The sequence below is a fragment of the Lampetra planeri genome, chromosome 15 (assembly GCF_965212315.1).
Source record: "Lampetra planeri chromosome 15, kcLamPlan1.2.h2, whole genome shotgun sequence".
Classification (NCBI taxonomy): domain Eukaryota; kingdom Metazoa; phylum Chordata; class Hyperoartia; order Petromyzontiformes; family Petromyzontidae; genus Lampetra; species Lampetra planeri.
Window position 1 is genome coordinate 4,049,752 of NC_136121.1, and position 19,749 is coordinate 4,069,500.

At 45.3% G+C, this 19,749-nt stretch overlaps 1 long non-coding RNA gene across 1 annotated transcript; it reads left to right on the forward strand.

Annotated features, from left to right (window-relative positions):
* The first annotated feature begins 1,082 nt into the window (after positions 1-1,082).
* LOC144722607 (uncharacterized) lies at positions 1,083-11,695 on the forward strand. The gene is made up of 2 exons (XR_013586070.1): positions 1,083-1,988; positions 5,498-11,695. It is a non-coding gene; the product is annotated as an uncharacterized LOC144722607 (long non-coding RNA).
* Positions 11,696-19,749: the final 8,054 nt, after the last annotated feature.

A 19,749-nucleotide genomic window follows, 5' to 3' on the forward strand; every position in this document is an offset into this window, starting at 1 on the left:
GTGGTGGCCTTAAATAGACAGAGGGGGGGGCGGAGGCAGAGAGAGGGAGGAGGGTTAGAGAAAAAATTAGCATATCAATGAGTGGTCAACAGACGTGGTGCTGCGAATGCGATGGCACGGCAAGCAAGCCTGAAAATCAGGAGAAGGACACACTAAAATTAAATAACCTAGTAAAATATCGAAATGTAATGTAATACAACACAGAGGGTCGGTCAACACACAATTAACGCATAGCCTGGTTGATTACCTGTGTTGCTCTCGCTATGTATCTTGGTGATATCTGTCTGCTAATATGTCTGTCTATAGTTTTCTGGTTAGATGTTATGTCGCTATTTCATTATACCTGATGATGATTGCTTGTGTTGCAATCGAAACGTCGTATTCTGTTATTTAATTTATTATTTTATCTTTAGACGTGACTTAACCGAAAGAAACAAATAATAATTCCTGCAGTCACGAAAGTTCTAAAATTAAGATTGAACCACTTCTACGGGGAAGTTTTAAGCTTATCTTTTTTCTCTCTCTCTGGCGACTTGTTTTCTCTGCCTGTGTCCTCTCTTTAGATTGTTCACACTTAAATTCTAACTTAGCAATCTTTGAAATACGTAATCAACCAGGCTATGCGTTAATTGTGTGTTGACCGACCCTCTGTGTTGTATTACATTACATTTCGATATTTTACTAGGTTATTTAATTTTAGTGTGTCCTTCTCCTGATTTTCAGGCTTGCTTGCCGTGCCATCGCATTCGCAGCACCACGTCTGTTGACCACTCATTGATATGCTAATTTTTTCTCTAACCCTCCTCCCTCTCTCTGCCTCCGCCCCCCCCTCTGTCTATTTAAGGCCACCACACAGAGACGATCACCCCTCTCTGTTACCTGTGTTGCTCTCGCTATGTATCTTGGTGATATCTGTCTGCTAATATGTCTGTCTATAGTTTTCTGGTTAGATTTTATGTCGCTATTTCATTATACCTGATGATGATTGCTTGTTGCAATCGAAACGTCGTATTCTATTATTTAATTTAATTTATTATTTTATCTTTAGACGTGACTTAACCGAAAGAAACAAATAATAACATAGATAGGTTAAAAGAAAATAACAAAAAACTACGACGTTTCGATTGCAACACAAGCAATGTTTCAGTATATTCAGCTTGCTTGCATCAATTAAATAATTAAGTTTTTTTCCTATGGATAAATTGACCCAAACCTTCAAGTGACCACAGATGCAAGATCACAATACCATCCTTACACTTTTCTGAGTTACCTATTGACATCTGGTAACCTGCTCGCTACATATTTCAGGCCGTAAAAATAATGTTATTTGCATTTGGTGTTCATGTCTGAAAAGATGTGTCAATTGATCCAGAGTTAACATGGCAGAACACCTTACACGCACCTCTGATGAGCAGGGTTGGCCACATATGGTGCGAATGAAGTTAAACATTCATACACGGACTGGCTCCAGTATGAGCATTGAGCAAGGGTCATATTTTCCTTCCTAATTTTATCGACAAAGAACCGAGTTGACTCCCAATCAGGATTTTCACTTGTATGATTGTGAAGTGAGCATTCTGCCATCATTCTTCCCAGACAGATAATACACACCAAAGCGGCACTATTTTACATTCTAGTAAATATTTAGTTGTGGCCTCCACACATGTTTTGTCAAACCTTTCCATCTTCAATGTGGACTTTATAACTAACAACTCGTATAATTTACAAAATTAAGCTATTGGATACTTATGTTATAGCCCATGTACCATTGTTTTATCAAAATTAGATTTCTTATTTGCTGCACTAAATTCAGTTAACCCTATTGGTATGATGTACAATTTAGGTGTGGGACAGCCCATCTTTTAAAGTAACAACACTGTAACACGATTCACAAGCAAAGTTTGTGGGGAATAATATCCATTTTCTGTACTTTTGAGGCATAAGCAATTGGAAAATAACACTACCCAGGAACAAAACATATGTAGTAGGTTCGAATTAGGTGCACACACACGCAACTTGGAGGCAACACTTTATTAAACGGTAAATAATATAACACTCTACATGAGGTGGTGACCACCTTCCTCAACTCACTAACACTCTGGAACACGACACAGACTGGACCAGGCAGGCAACGGCCTGCCTGGCCCAGGACGACGACTCGGGACTTGACGACCGAAGATGTCTTCACCTTGGAGTACAGTACAACAGCCTCGCTCAGCGTTCACACCACGCTTATATCTGGTTTGGCGTGGCTGGCTCCGCCCCGGCGTGGCTGGCTCTCTTCAGGCCATGCCTCCCTTCCCAGGACACGCCTCACTTCCCCCACCTCTGGGAGGGTCCGGATCCCTCCACCACGTGACCCCCCAGGCACCCCATTGGGGCCCCCAGCCTTCGTACGGGCCGACACAGTAGTGACCTTTCTCTGTCACTACATCACCCCCCCCTGTATAAACACACAGCCGTCCCCGGCTGTAACACAACTGTGAAACATCGAAAAGGTGTGCCTCCGAACCAACAACATCAATAAATGACCGGCGACCAATAAGAAATACAATCACGTAATATATACAGAATCGACGAGGGTAAAAGGGAACCGCATAGAAGACGGGGAATTAACAACAAATATACATGAAAACTGGCTAAACCACTTACGCTCCAGCACAGCCCCCCCCCCCCCCCCCCCCCCGTTAGAATAACGCATGCAATGAGTCACCCGTTAGCACCCCCCCGCCTTTCCGACGTGGCGTCACAACTAGTAGCATGCGTCGGCCATATCGGGGGGGGAATTTCCATGTTACCACCCCACCGCCTTTCCGACGCGGCGTCACAACCAGTAGCACGCGTCGGCCATATCGGGGGGGGGGAATTTCCATGTTACCACCCCACCGCCTTTCCGACGCGGCGTCACAACCAGTAGCACACGTCGGCCATATCGGTGGGATTTTAACCCAGTCTCTCTCCAAGACTCGCATCGCAGCATATAGCTGTACCGACCGAGCTGAGACCCAGTCTCTCTCCAAGACTCGCATCGCAGCATATAGCTGTACCGACCGAGCTGAGACGACCCAGTCTCTCTCCAAGACTCGCATCGCAGCATATAGCTGTACCGACCGAGCTGAGACGACCCAGTCTCTCTCCAAGACTCGCATCGCTGCATATAGCTGTACCGACCGAGCTGAGACGAGCCAGTCTCTCTCGAAGACTCGCATCGCAGCATATAACTGTACCGACCGAGCTGAGACGACCCATCGTTCACTCATTGCACAACATGCACCCTAACAACTGAGGGATACAGTCCCAACGTAACAGGACAACTCCACCTGAACCTTACGAATCTCCAGCCCACTGTTTCAACGCACCTCCGAGTGTCTCACTCTCCGGGCCGTCAGGTCAAGCCATCAGACACAGCATGATGGGACCACACTCTCTGAGCCATGTGAGCGCACAGCCCACTAGGCTAGACAAGCCACGGAGTGTCTCGATCTCCGGGCTGTCAGGTCAAGCCGTCAGACACAGCATGACGGGACCACACTCTGAGCCATGTGAGCGCACAGCCCACTAGGCTAGACATGCCACGGAGTGTTTCAATCTCCGGGCTGTCAGGTCAAGCCGTCAGCCATTGCATGACGGGACCACACTCTCCGAGCCATGTGAGCGCACAACCCACTAGGCTAGACATGCCACGGAGTGTTTCAATCTCCGGGCTGTCAGGTCAAGCCGTCAGCCATAGCATGACGGGACCACAATGTTCGTGTTAGACACACAACTCTCACTGGGCCATCCTGACCAGGATCTGCGCCCCAAGATAAGTGACAGCCAGCACCACAATTCCAAATCCCTGGCAGCATGTCACCATCGCAATTTAACACCATCACAACACATACGATTTGAATTATGATCCCCCACAGAACTGATCCAATGCCGAACAGGTACGCCCAATTTGTGACGATCCCGAATATTCAATGGTCACAACAATACACCTCACATCCCGTATCCGTACACATCATCTCCGAGACTCGCATTGCAGCATGCAGCTGTACCAACCGAGTGGAGAGAGCAACGCAATTTGACAGCAATTAACGGAAACGCACCCCCGATCGATGTAGAACACAAGGGGCATTCCCGCACAAAATACATCATCTGTGCAACAACGGACAGGAGCCAACCAGTGAGGTTGAAACACACCGAACCTGTCATTTGAAAAACCCCTTCAACATTAACCATGGGACTCAGGGCATTCGAATTTTGAGAGCAAAAAACAATACACAAACCCCAAGAATTGCCGAATTGATTAATACAGTATATGCAGTATATGAATTTCGTACAGTCAATCATTTGGTGCAATGCTCCACCCAGTCCCCACATGGCAACACACACAATCACTACTCCAGACAATCCGTACATAGTAAATAATCACAAGCAAGTACCCAACAGTCCATACACTGTTAACAATTCCAAGCAAAGCTCCATACGGTTTGTACCTTGGCAAAAATGACGATCAAAGTTTCTTACAGTTACACGTGGCAATCACGAGCGAAACTCCATACAGTATACACAATAACAACGGCGATTTCGCAACAAAACGATGTAACAACACGAGTCATTAACACGGCAACATACAGGATATCAACGGAGCTCGGGACACCAACACAAATTAATCATTAACTACACCCAGAAGATACCGATCTCGACGCCGTATTTAACAACAACACTTGTTACAAGCAGAAACCCCCCATGGTCGCCGCGTCAATTTATCACGCACACAACCGGACGAACACGCTCCGCAACCCAGCGAGTAAAAAAAACACATGCGATCGCAACCCGGCGCACGTAAGATGGGTGAAGTTATTATTTTTCTTGGGGACGGGTGCTTGTCATGTGACGACTCGCCTGGCAACCTTTAAATAGCGGAGCGCGGCAAGGTGGAGCACGGGGACGCCCCAAAGAATCTTGCATGATGAATACGGCCTGCTCTTGCGAACCCATCCACCCTCTCGTGCTCGAGCAGAAGACGGGGGCGCCACCCGAACGTGTGGAACTCCCCCTTCGCAGGCGTTGATGTCGGCGGGAGCGGCATTTCAGCAGCAGGAGCGGCGTTCCCGCCGCCGAAATGGCGGGAGCGGCGCTTTGGCGGGAACCGCGCCCCGACCAGCCGCCGAAATGGCGGGAACCCCGTGGCCCGCATGGCCGGGCCTCCCCTGCCAGCCCCCGCAGCGACGATGGTGTCCTCTCCCCGCGGCTCCGTCGCTCCATTCCCGATGGCGGCGAAGCAGCAGTGTGGTGACAGTCCCGCCGCTCCGCGTGCAGCGCCATCTCTCTCTCTCTGTCACCGGGGCTGCCATCCCCGGGGCTGTCAGAAGGATGGTCGTCACACCGTCCCCGTTGTACGAAGGCGTCCAGGTGAGTTTTATATTTGTTTTTCGTGTGCCCATTTTACTTCCCTAGGATAACACCTAGCAATATTTATTAATCCCACTTCTGACACCAGATGTAGTAGGTTCGAATTAGGTGCACACACACGCAACTTGGAGGCAACACTATTTATTAAACGGTAAATAATATAACACTCTACATGAGGTGGTGACCACCTTCCTCAACTCACTAACACTCTGGAACACGACACAGACTGGACCAGGCAGGCAACGGCCTGCCTGGCCCAGGACGACGACTCGGGACTTGACGACCGAAGATGTCTTCACCTTGGAGTACAGTACAACAGCCTCGCTCAGCGTTCACACCACGCTTATATCTGGTTTGGCGTGGCTGGCTCCGCCCCGGCGTGGCTGGCTCTCTTCAGGCCATGCCTCCCTTCCCAGGACACGCCTCACTTCCCCCACCTCTGGGAGTGTCCGGATCCCTCCACCACGTGACCCCCCAGGCACCCCATTGGGGCCCCCAGCCTTCGTACGGGCCGACACAGTAGTGACCTTTCTCTGTCACTACACATATATATATTCTTGGTTCTTTCGTAGATTAAAAAATAATAATAATAAATAGAAAATAATAAAAGCAAAAAACTACAATAAAAATAGTAAAATTAAATTACAAATAAACTTAAATTAATAAAAGCAAGAAAACCACAACGTTTCGATGGCAACACAAGTGGTGTTCATCAGGCGCTTGTGTTGCGATCGAAACGTGTTTTTTGCTTTTATTATTTTCAATTTATTTCTAATTTAGTTTTACTATTTTTATTTTTACTGTTATTTTTCTTTTATTTAAATGTATTTTTTTTTCTATCTACGTGACTTTACCTAAAAGAACCAAGAATATAAATTCCTGCAGTCACGAAAGTTTTAAGTCAAATGTTTTTGTTACTTTGATTACACAATCAATGTCACCCTTGATGGGAAGATATCATTCGGACATGTGGGATAATTACACGTTTTGCTCCAAAGTATTGCAGTCCTATAAGGCAGACCTGTCGTCTTGGACTGGAGATGCGCTTCTGCTTCCTGATGCTGGTGAAATGCAGCATCAACATATACAGCACAGATGACCACTAAAGTACACCTTCCTCAAGAACTGCTTTCTGTAAAGCCAATTGAGCCATTGTGTCGAATTGAGCCTTCTATAAATAGGTTTGCGTGCACTTTTGTATGTTATTAGGGGTGGCAGTGGCGAGATGTTAACTACCTTGCCTGGTATACAGGAGGTCGTGGGTTCGATCCTGACGCCTGTATATTTGGAGTTTCCATGTTTTCCCTGTGGACTTTTCTCCGGGTCCTCCATTTTTCCCCTCCACATTTAGAAACATCCATTTAGAGTATTTTAGCTGCTATAACTTTCCATACGATAAGCCACTTTGAACTTTCATTAGTGGTCCGGTCGCTTCAGAACTATTTTGCTCCGTGGGCCTTACCTGTAAAAAAAAAATGTTTCTTGAAATGTTTTGCCACGTGTGTGTTTGAGGTATTTTATATATGCACCGATACACACGTTCTTGCATTTTCTATATTGAATGTATACAATTATAAATAACATTGTACAATGGCTGTAAAATATATATGAGGAAATGTTTTACATGCCAAAGGAATGTTCTATTGTGTGTCTTACGTACCATTAGGTATGACATTTTGTTGAGTTAGAGCTGCAAATATTTGTCAGTTGTAAACCAATTAAACCCATTGGGTATTGAATAAGTATTGTGTACTTTGTATTCTGCGTGTGGAATATGCAACACGTGGAAATTACATTTCGTATCCCCCACGCTTGGCTTTCCGAGGTGCGTGTTTTACCTCTTGCTCACGCTAAAGTGATTGGTGGGTCTGCTTATTACATTGTTAGTGAGCATAAGAACACCAAATGATAACACAATATAACTTGCCTAGAATATTTCAATCGCACGAGGTTTTTTTTTTTTTTAACACTGAGCAGGCTTTCGCGACCAATATTCATAAGAGGTTTTTGGTTTATATTTCGTAAGTATAAATGTGTCAACCCTCCACCATGCACCCGACACGGCCAATCGGTAACGGATTTGTCACATGAACAAAACGTCAAATAGTTACTACTTCCGCCCACCGGTGTGTTGAGTAAATCTACAACATTTACAATCTGAGTACGACGTTTCGCTGGTAATTACATCCAGCATCGGGAGATTTTCCAGAAGAGTGAAGCCATCCACCTTCCGGTCTTAAATAGAGCAAGACGACGTCATCACTGAACCAAATCAGGTGCGGAGGAGGGGGTGTATTGTAATTACACTAACATTTATTTTTTGTTCCTGGGTAGTAAGTGTTATTTTCTAATTGCTTATACCTCAAAAGTACAGAAAATGGCTATTATTCCCCATAAACTTTTCTTTTGTGACCAGGACAATTATATTTTTACATTTTCCTATTTTCCAGAACATTCCAGATAGATTCAGTGCTGAGTAAACATGGAGTAACTTCTCGAACTTTCCAGTAATATAAATAGTATAAATACAGGGGCCTTAAGCCCACCAGTTCAGTTTAGTTCCAGCTGCCTAAGTGGATACATATCTGCATTTTTCTGAGGTGGCATCAAGAGGCTGCAAGCATCCGGCAGACGCATTTTGCTGTCTGTCCAATGTATCAAGACGAGCGAAAAAGTACCCTGTGGAAGCATCTGCTAAGGTGTGTGAGGCCTACAAGCAGCTTCTTCACCCGTCAAAATGGGCTCTGCTTCTGCCACAATGTGACCAGCATGTTGGAAGCAATCGAAATCTACTGTAACCAGAATGAGTGGCGCCTCTTCATTGACAGCTCATCCAGGAGCCTCAAAACCGTGCTGCTCCATAATGGTAACAAGTACCCGTCTCTTCCCCTGGCTCACTCGGTGCACCTCAAAGAGGATTACAACAGCATGAAGACCTTGCTGAACGCCTTGAAGTATGATGAGTACAGCTGGAAGGTTATCAGAGACTTCAAAATGGTGGCATTTCTGATGGGTCTCCCAGGCGGCTTTACCAAGTTTCCCTGCTATCTTTTCCTTTGTGACAGCAGGGGGACACCTAGGCGCACTACCACAGGCGGGACTGGCCACAGCGGACCGTGTTATCTGTGGGGAGGTACTGATGCCACCACTGCACATGAAATTGGGCCTTGTGAAACAATTTGTCAGAACTGTAGATAGGGAGTCTGCAGCCTTCAAGTGCCTTCAAGACTTCTTCCCTCAGCTGTCTGAGGCAAAGGTCAAAGCCAGTGTCTTCATCGGACCACATAAAGAAGATCCTGGAGTGAAATGGATTATCCAAGAAGCTCACGAGTAAGGAGAAAGTGGCTTGGAACAGCTTTGTCGCAGTGGTTCATGGCTTCCTGGGCAATCACAAGGTCGAAAACTATGTGGAGAAGAACTATGGTACAATGGGCTGTAGGATATCTATAAAAGTCCATATCCTTGATGCTCATTTTCATAAATTAAAGGAGAACATGGGAGCGTACTCGGATGAGCAAGGCGAGCGCTTCCACCAGGATATACTGGACTTTGAACGCCGCTACCAAGGACAGTATAACGAGAACATGATGGGAGGCTACATTTGGGGCTGATTCGTGAAAGTGATTTACAGTATAATCGAAAATCTCGAAAAACTACTTCTAAATCTTTTGAAGTAATTTTTGTATTTCGTATAAATACATGTTAATTTTGATTTATATGTTGTTTTTTCTGCCTTTATGTAAACAAAAACACAAATTCGCCCGTTTTTTCATTGAAAATAGGTACATTTCAAAACATTACTGGCCTGGTCACAAAAGCAAAGTTTGTGTGGAATAATAGCCATTTTCTATACTTTTAGGCATAAGCAATTACGAAATAACACTTACTACACAGGAACAAAATGTTTTATTACATAATATTATAAAATAGATTAGTAATCGGTTAATTAGTATGTTTCCTCTGTAAAGAATTGTAATGTGTATTACTGAATAACTTAACACAATCACTGAACCCAATCAGGTGCAGAGATCAGGCGGGGAGGTTTTTTTCCGCCACTAAATTTACGTGAAGATGAAAGTTAGTCAACATTTTGGAATCGCATATACGTATGGGCTTATTCCTGCAGAAACCGGCTGGCAACATTGATTAATTAGTGTTGTGTGTGCAGTAGGAGAAAATGCTATAATTTAAAATGTAATTTGAGTTTTGCTTAACACAAGGCACCATACCATCTTTGCTGGTGTTTTCCCACTGAAAATCCATGTAAGGTTAGGAAAATTATTTTTACTTTTAAAAGTCGATGTGATTTGCCAACACGGCTGCGTGTAGCATAGTATCGACAAGGCTCGATTATTGCAACCCACTCCTCTACGGAACTTTTGGCAAAAACACTTGCAATGTGCAGCATGTACAATATTTTTTGGCACGTGTCGTGACGGGTACTGCAAGATCCCACCATGTCCGTCTGGTGCAGGGGTCGGCAACCTACGGCTCCGGAGCCGCATGCGGCTCTTTGCGGGCTGCTTCTTGACGATATGTACGTATGTACAGTATGTACATAGATGCATTGCGGCTCTTGAAATACTGAATTTTGTACCGAATTGGAAAGAAATGGCTCTTCTTGTTATTTTGGTTGCCGACCCCTGGTCTGGTGCTTGCTGAGCTGCATTGGCTTGCTGACTGAATGGATTATAAGATCAGTTTAACACGTAGGCTTTTGCGACTAATATCAATGTTATCCATAATACTAAATTTATGCGATCTAACCCAAAAAAACTTTATTATGGGACATAAGATCGCCCTCATTACACACAAAGTGCTTGCCAAAAAGGAACCACAATACCTTGCTGATCCCGTCAAGGAGCATAAACCATCACGCGAACTCTGGTCAGCCTCGCAGCAGCGTTTGGCTACCCATTGAACAAAGACGGCGACTGCATCGCGCGCTTTCAGATACACTTCTGCCATCTGGAACACATTTCCGATATTAGAAAGAGACTTGAGCTATGCGCTGTTATATCTAGATTGAAAACGCATGTCTCTGGAACTGCTGTTTGTGTTGAGTTTGTCCTTCCCCCCGCACATTTGGCTACGTACGGTGCGACAGAAGTTCAACATACAAATGTATCCTAATTTCGGTCACTGGACAATGTTACGGCTAAGAAAATTGAATAACCGTAATATTCGCTCTGTGGGCAGTTGTGCATTGCAGCATTAGGGGCACTGCTGTATGTATCAGTTGAAATGGGATATCGCAAAATAAGATTACTTTCATTAGATCACAGTTTAATTAATGTGGCTAATGCTATAATGTTTACAGTCTGTTATTCAAGTTTAAAGTGTCAAGGTGCATGATTACCAGCATTTATGTGGTGCAATATCAGTAACTGTTCGGGAATAAAGATCATTTGAAGTGTGAACATGTGTTATATATAATACTAGCCTTTTGGCCGTCCAAGGACGGGTGTATTTCAGTAAATCTGAAACTTGCAAGCGAAAAGCAGACCGCGACGTGATATTCATTGTATCCATTCGTGTGCAATTTGTAAGGCCACGGTGATACAGACTTAATTCATTTAAAGGTTATAATCCCATGTTTATCATGACGTCCGTTTTACTTCCATGTGTCAATAGCGTTACGGAGATCGCGTGACGTGAGGGTTCTGCCTTTGCAGTGAGGGTTGTAAGTTGACGCTGAGGAGGGGGGATGATGCGCCTCGCCCCATGTGGAGTGACGTCACCCGCTAATTAATATTAAAGGTGGGGGGGTGTCCATTTAGAAGACGTCACCTCTTCATGATTATTGTGGGGGCTCTTCGATGTGGAGTGACGTCACTGATCATGATTATTAATGAGGGGGGGGGGGGGTGCTACATGTGGAGTGACGTCACCCACTCATTATTATTAATGAGGGGGGGGGGGGTTAATGTGTAGGACGTCACCTGTTCATGAGTATTAATGAGGGGGGCTGGCCGACGTGGAGTGACGTCACGCACGGGACACAGACATTATTGGCTCATTATAGTAGTAAATAGGAATATACAATGTCAATATGGATTGTTCACTGCTGTAACATGGGGCATAAATTGGTGATGGTCATTTGGAAATGTTTATTTTGCAGAATTTCATCTGCATCACAAACATAAAATGAGAGTTTTGCTGCCACCACGCCCATCTTGAATGTTTGGTGCCATTTGTATCTGGGATCCATCTGTATCTGGGATCCGTTTCGAGCACGACTGCTGTTGTTGACTGCACAAGAGTGGCATTAAAAAGATAACCCAATTCAGCCTAATTTCGAGTAAATAATGTTTTGTGTATAATTTGGGGGGAGGGGGGGGGGATTTGACAACAATGAGAGTAAATACGATACAAACTTGGTCGTTTGAATGAATGTGGCTATGCTGTCTTGAAATTGTGCACTACCACAAAACGATTGTCTCGTGTGGGTTGGCAACCAAAATATCAAGAACGTTTTTTTAGAATTTGGGTTTTATAAAAACCCTCAATACTTACGCCCAACTTATGAATATCCACACTTACGAACGAGCTTCCATAAAATATATTTTCTTTAACCATCCGACTTGTGAACGTGAACTCGCACTTGCGACACGAACCACGGAACTAATTACAGTGTTACATGCAAATGTACAACATTCCTTCATGTTTATGAGTTTAACAATGCTTACTTTTTTTGCCGAACTTTAACACATTTTAGGACACTGACCAGATGTGCAATTAAAGTACGGGATATTATTGTGCTTGGACTTACGAACCGTTCGACTTACGAACCGTCACATGAACAGAGCGCGTTCGTAAGTCGGGGACTGTTTGTATTCCGAGAACTGCAATGCATGTGAGTACGAGACAGTCTGTAATAAATAACTGTCACAAAGCAGTCCTTAAAGAGCCGAATGCGGCTCTGGAGCCACAGGTTGCAGACCCCTGGTCTAGTGTCACCCTTTTTTCAGATGGTTGGTGACGAGTATCACATCCCTCCGCTTATTTAAATATTGATCATTTTGGGTAATTACACAAACCCCTAACCCACTTATTGGTATTTTTTAAATACATTGTGCAGTCATTTCAGGGAAAATAATGGTGTGCTATTGCAGTGTTCTTCATTACAAGGCCGGCAGGCCACTGGCGGCCCGTGGCGGCCTTTAGTGTGATCTCTGATCTGCAGCCCCCGACAATACACAACGTGAAAAACACCTCCCGTCATCGTGCTGCTGTCAAACCCCCAATGGTTTCAAAAGTGTGGTGGCCCTCAGATTGATGATGTCGTATTGGCGAAAGTGCTCCACCAACCCCCCCCCCCCCTCTGAAAATTAGTGAAGAACACTGCTATTGCTTACAATTTATTCTGTTTTGTTGTACATTATTGTTTGGTGTATGTGTAATGGGTTCAACTCAGTCGCAGATGTAGACTTGGAGGCAACACATGTATTAAGTTCTAACACACGGGGGAACTTTCCCCTTAACAGAATAACAACCTCTGGTGGTGACCACCAGGCTAACTACACTCGTTACAATGTAAATGCTACTACGGACCGGGACCAACAGCTTCGGCTCGGGTCCACGTGTTGAAGACTCTTTGAACGGAGAAGAGATTAAGGTTTTCTTCCAGGATGAACAACAACCCTGGTGCCTCTCGGGACCCCGCTGATATTCTCTGTGGCGTGGCCGGCTGCGCCCTTGGCCACGTCCACCTTCCAGAATCCTCGGGAAGGATCTGAGTCCCAATCACGTGACCACCCCTAGCCCCCTCTTGGGGCCCCTTTGTCAACTTAACTGGTCACGTGTCCTCCCGGGTCAACCAGAGTCTCAGGCCTAACATAACCTCGTCCTTTGGCCGGTACCCACACACCCTGTCCTGTAGGGTCGACACTACACGTAAAGCATGGTGCCATCTAGCGCTATTATTCAGCACTCACCGGGCCCCTCTAGGGCCGGTACTACACCCACACCATTGTGGTATCCGCGATGTCGCTACACCGCACAGCCGTGCCCCTCTAGGGCCGGCACTGCACCCACAGCATGGTGACATCCAGCGATGCCACTACACATATGTAATAACATCGCTGGATGTTAATGTGGGTGTAATACCGGTCTTAGAGGGGCATGATGTGCGCTGGATAATAGCGCTGGATGGTACCATGCTGTAAGTGCAGTGCCGGCCATACAGGACAGGGTGTGTGGGTGCCGACCAAAGGGTAAGATTGTGTGAGGCCATGGCACTCTGGTTGACCCGGGAGGACACGTGACCGGTTAAGCTGACAGAGGGGCCCCAAGAGGGGGCTAGGGGGGGCCACGTGATTGAGACCCAGATCCTTCCGTAGGGTTCTGGAAAGTGCACGTGGCCAATGGCGGAGCCGGCCACGCCACAGAGAATATAAGACCAGTCCCGAGAGGGATCAGGATTGTTTATCCCAGGAAAGAAACCCTTCGTCTACGATCTCTGTTCAACGAGTCTTCCAGCGCGTGGCACGGGCAGATGTTGTTGGTCCCGGGTTCGTAGTAACAGTTATGTAGTAACTAGTGTAGTTAGCCGGGTGGTCACCACCTTAGGTTGTTATTCTGTTAAGGGGAAGTTACCCCATGTGTTGGAACTAAATAAAATGCATTTTCTCCAAAGTATATGTCTGCGACTCAGTTGAACTTATTACATATGCAGTACAGAACATGGAAATTGAATAGGCCAGGTTTCAAGTGACCGGGGTGCAACCACAACTTGGGAACACATCGCGAATTCGTGTCCACTTTAATACCGAGAGAGGGCGCGACTTGACTTCTCGCTTTGTCCTCTTGGCATTTATCCATCCTGCAGTTGCTACTGAATTCCTCTCCATGCGAACGAATATATGCAGCTAGTATTGCAACACCTTATTCAGTGGTCATCAAATCGTAACTGGTTCAGATTGAATAGCTTATCATCAAAGAAATTGGACCAGCCGTTGACTTGAAATTAAAAGGCCGGTTTACTCAATGTTTATACAAAAATGCAATACTTGAGTCGTGTCAATGCATGAACCATTATTTTCAACAAGGAGACAACTAATTTGAAGAACTACAAACCCGTTAACCTCCTATCTCACATGGATGTTTGGTAGCCTTGTTAAGGAATGATTATCCAGCAGTGAATAGACAATTCCTGACGATGGCAAGGCTAGTCCTCACATGGCATGCGTAGTGTATAAATCCGCACGTATTGCATACAATGTGTACAAATGCAATGGTAGAGGGGTACATACAGGCAGGCAACAGGCTACTTGTACAGCCCCAAACAATGTATGAGTAAAAACTACGGCCCGCGGGCCACATGCGGCCCACCGAGGGCATTTATCCGGCCCATGGTCACTAATTGGGCTGCGCTTGTGAGCACTAATTGGGCTGCGCTGGTGAGCACTAATTGGGCTGCGCTGGTGAGCACTCATTGGGCTGCGATCTGTGAACAAAACTGCAGGTGTAATTAACTTTTTAATGGCACCCGCACCAGTGTGAGCCTGGGGAAAAAGCGGAGTTCCCCCAATCAGACTGCATTGATGGGCAGTGCAGTCTGTATGTCTCTGTGTGGGCAAAGTTATTGCTGGTATATTGTTTTTGTAGCGCTGTATATATATTGGTATTTTACTAATAGCAATTTTGACTCCCTAGGAAACAATGATGTCAAGAAAGAGAAAAATTTACTCGGAGTGTAGGATATTCAAAAAACAGTGGACTTATGATTACTTTTTCATGCAGTACAAGGAAAGATCTGTGTGTCTGATATGCCAGAATATAGTGTCTGTGTTCAAAGAATACAATTTACGTCGACACTATGAAACTCAACATAAAGATAAATATGATTGTTTGGTCGGAGAAGTGAGAAAAGATAAAATATAAAAACTGAAAAATACATTAACAACTCAGCAAAATACTTTTGTGAAGCAGAAGCAGCTACATATTTCATCACTGCGAGCAAGTTTTCAAGTTGCCAAGCTAATAGTGTGCACTGGCAGACCATTCGTTGAGGGAGAATTTGTTAAAGAATGCCTTCTTTCTGTTGCCAAAGAGATGTGTCCAGAGAAGGCCGATATATTTAGTACAGTGAGTCTTTCAGGACCTACAATTACACGGAGGATTGAAGAAATAGGAGACAATTTCCATCAGCATTTGCAAAACTCCACAAAAAAAACTTCCCTATTTTTCCTTGGCACTCGACGAAAGCAATGATGTTCGTGATTCTGCACAACTTCTAATTTTTATTCGTGGGACGAATGACTATTTCAAAGTCACAGAAGAGCTTGCTGCACTGCAAAGCATCAAAGGAACAACTACAGGAGAGGATATCTATGAAAAGGTTTGCCAAACTGTGAATGGTTTGGAGCTGAACTGGGCTAAACTAGCCAGTGTGAAAACTGATGGTGCTCCTAGCATGGTGGGGTCTAAGAAAGGAGTAATTGCTCGCATTAACCAAGAGATGGACAAACATAACCATTCTCATCCAATAGCCATACACTGCCTCATCCACTAAAAAGCGCTGTTTAGTAAATCACTGAAGTGGGACTCTGTTAACTTCATTAGAGCTCATGCACTAAACCACAGACAATTTCAGGAATTTCTGTCTGAACTAAGTGTTGACTATGAAGATGTTCTGTACCACACAGAAGTCCGTTGGCTGAGTCGAGGGAGAGTTTTGAAACGTTTCTATGACTTACTTCCACAGATTACAGCTTTTCTGCTTTCAAAAAACAAAGAAGTACCAGAGCTCAATGATGCAGAATGGAAATGGCACCTTGCCTTTCTGACAAATGTAACAGAGCTACTCAACAGTTTCAATGTGCAACTTCAAGGAAAGGGGAAGCTCATCTGTGATGTGCAATCACATGTCAAAGCATTTGAAGTAAAATTAGGCCTCATCAAACAAGTGAAGGAGGAAAACTTCTGCCATCTCCCCACAACTCAAAATCTGTTAGCGGAAAAACCATTGGTTGCATTCCCAAACAAAACTGGAAAAATTGCAAAAGGAGTTCCAATTTAGATTTAAAGAGCTTCATCTCCATGAACAGGACATACAGCTTTTCCGTAACCCATTTTCTATTGACATTGAAAATGTGGATACAATTTACCAAATGGAACTGGCTGAACTGCAGAATTGTGACTCTCTGAAAGACGCATTCAAGTCAAGCAGCCTTCATAATTTCTATGCATTTCTCCCCTCTGAGACATATCCTCATCTCAGGAACCATGCACTCAAAATGGCAACCATCTTTGGCAGCGCTTATGTCTGTGAACAAACTTTTTCCAGAATGAAACATTTGAAATCTCCAACCAGATCTAGACTAACGGATGCACACTTGCATTACTTGTTACGACTAGCAGTGACAAATATGGAACCGGACATTGACCATCTCATTAGCCAAAAGCAGGCCCATAGTTCCCATTGAAATACTGGCAAGTTTGTTGATTTAACTTTACTTGTTCTTCATTTATAATATTGTATTTCGATTTAAAGCTTTCGTGACTGCAGGGATTCATCTTCTTGGTTCTTTCGGTAAAGTCACGTAGAAGGGAAGTAATAAAATAATAAAAATAATAATAAAAATAATTGTTTTATTATGTTTTATTTTTATTATTTTATTACTTCCCTTCTACGTGACTTTACCGAAAGAACCAAGAAGATGAATATTGTATTTGTTCCCGTTTTGTTTCTTCACTTCAAAATAAGACATATGCAGTGTGCATAGGAATTTGTTCATAGTTTTTTTAAAACTATAGTCCGGCCCTCCAACGGTCTGAGGGACAGTGAACTGGCCCCCTGTTTAAAAAGTTTGAGGACCCCTGCGGTAGATCGTCAAGTTATTTATTAATACATTATTCGGTACAGCTTCGGGTTTCTCTCTCTCACTGCGGATGTTATCCACTCGGGTGGCTGCGCTGCCCCGCGCCACGTGGCGCTCACCCGCTCACCAAGACGCTGCTGGCTGACGGCGCGCTGGGAGCGGCTGAGCAGCTGAAGGTCGAGCCGCCACGAGGCAGCAGCGACGAGGAGCTCCTCTTGATCTTCCACACACCGACCCCGCACGCTGCTGCGCCCCCGGCTTATATTTACCCCCCGGTGATTAAGCCCCGCCTCTGGCCACGCCCCTCCTAGAACCTTCGGGAACATTCAGGAGCCTTCCCTGGTGGATCCGCCCCATCACCTTTACTCCAGATATAATCCCTACTATAGATAAGCCGTAGCTGTATAAACAATGTACACCCCACAATAATACAGGAGATAGTGCGCTTATTACATATGGTTGAATGGGTGGAGGCACATTCACGTAAAAGACAGGCACTGCATGAATGCACGAAACATTAACTCTGGAGACTTCTCACACATACAGATTATGCACCGATACACACACAGATTATGCACCAATACACACACACAAACGCACTCTCCAAGCCACAGCTTTGACTTTGGCTCTGACCCGGAAGAACAAAGGAGCTGAATATGCGGCATCACTCACGGGGAGTAAGTGAAGGAGGCAACTTCGAGATGAGTGTTGCCTGATCCAGAGGGTGGTTTCTTTCAGATTGAGAATTTGTTTTGTTCTCTGAGAAATTACGAAATACGGTATTGTAGAATTAATTGTATGTTTTAGAGGTGAAATATGTCATCTTTTTCACAGGTTTTCTTTGAAACATCTATAAACATGCTTTACAGTATAGGGTGGTCCAGTTGTCTTGTGACCAAAACTTAATATGTTTGTAAGAAAGCTTTATTCAAAATAGAAATGAATTTGCAAAGGAAGACATTGTTTAGTGGTCAATTTATGGAGGGGGGGGGGGGTCGCAAAATATCTGGACCACTGTGTAAAATAATTCCTTTGCTGTGCTTGATATAATTGTATTCCGTGTAAAACTATGGCTGTTAAAGTAATCTTAGCTTATAAAGCAACGCTTCGCTAAGAAAATTGCATATGACGTTATTTGAAGACATTGATTCCATAACAACAAAACCCCTCAAATAATTGGAAAAATAAGCAGATTAAGTAGTTGGTGCCATGCCATTGTCATCTGAAAGGGCAGGGTGGATTGGGAAAGGGCTCTATACATAGTCTTTGGTTCTTTCGGTAAAGTCACGTAGGTAGAAAAATAAAATAAAAAATAATATATCACGACGTTTCGATCGCAACACAAGCGGTCGTCCTCAGGCGGAAAAAAAATCCAGCAGGGGAACTGCTGAACCAGGAAGAAACACAGCAAGAGAGCTGTTACAACAAGACGTTATATATATGGCGAAGGGTAAGCAGGCAGGGTCAGAGCTGGAAATGAATTCCATCCCCGCACGCAAGCACGTCAGTTATGTTAATGGTAGAGATTGGGGAGAGATTAGCATGAAATGAGCTTCCGTCGTCGCATAAGAGTATCGCCCCAGCATATGCGCACAACAGCAGTGCTAATGGGAGATTAGCACTGTTGATGGGAGAGATTAGGCAGAGAGATTAGGGGGATTAGCAGGTTAATGTGATGTCTGTGTAACACAAGCTGCGGCGCTGTCAACTGCACTGTGAGAGACAAGCGCATCCACGCAAGAGAACCAACGGTGGTCGCGACAGTGAGACAAAGCCCATCACACAGCCAGAACCATCAATATGTAATGCGAGCAAGGACAGGGTGGGCGCTGCCTCCGCACCACTCACGCAGGCCGGAGTATTAGGGGAGGTGGAGCCTGGTCGTCGGGGTGAGTGGGGGTGGAGTCAGGGTCACGTGAGGAGGAAGATATAGGGTGAGAACCGGAAGGGGATCGGGAGTCGAGAGAGAGTGAAGATAAGAGAAGCCACGCGGGGTGCTGGCGGAGGGGTGGCACGAATTGCCACGTGGTCGGAGTCACGGCACCGTCGGCCAGCGGTGTACGTGGAGCAGCGGAGTGGCTGCAGAGTGTGCGGGGCACACGGAGCAGCAGAGTGGCTGCAGAGTGTGCGGGGCACACGGAGCAGCGAAGTGGCTGCAGAGTGTGCGGAGTTACACGGAGCAGCGGGGTGGCTGCGGAGTGTGCGGGGCACACGGGCAGCGGTGTGGCTACAGAGAGAGCGGAGGACTCGAACGGCGTGCGGAGGGCACGCGACGGAAGAGGTGCGGGTCCGACCGGGGACATCGCGGGGTGCGAGACAAGAACCCAATAAAGGACAGACGGAGACCAACATCGCCTAAGAGTCATTTATTACAAATACACCGAGGCTAAGGGAGCAGAGGTGGCAATGTTAGTGAGACCCCAGTCCGTTAATGCAGAGGCACCTAACAGGGTAATGCAACTCAGAGAGTCAACTCCGACTCTCTGTGTTGTATTGCATTATATTTCTAAGTTTCCTAGGTTTG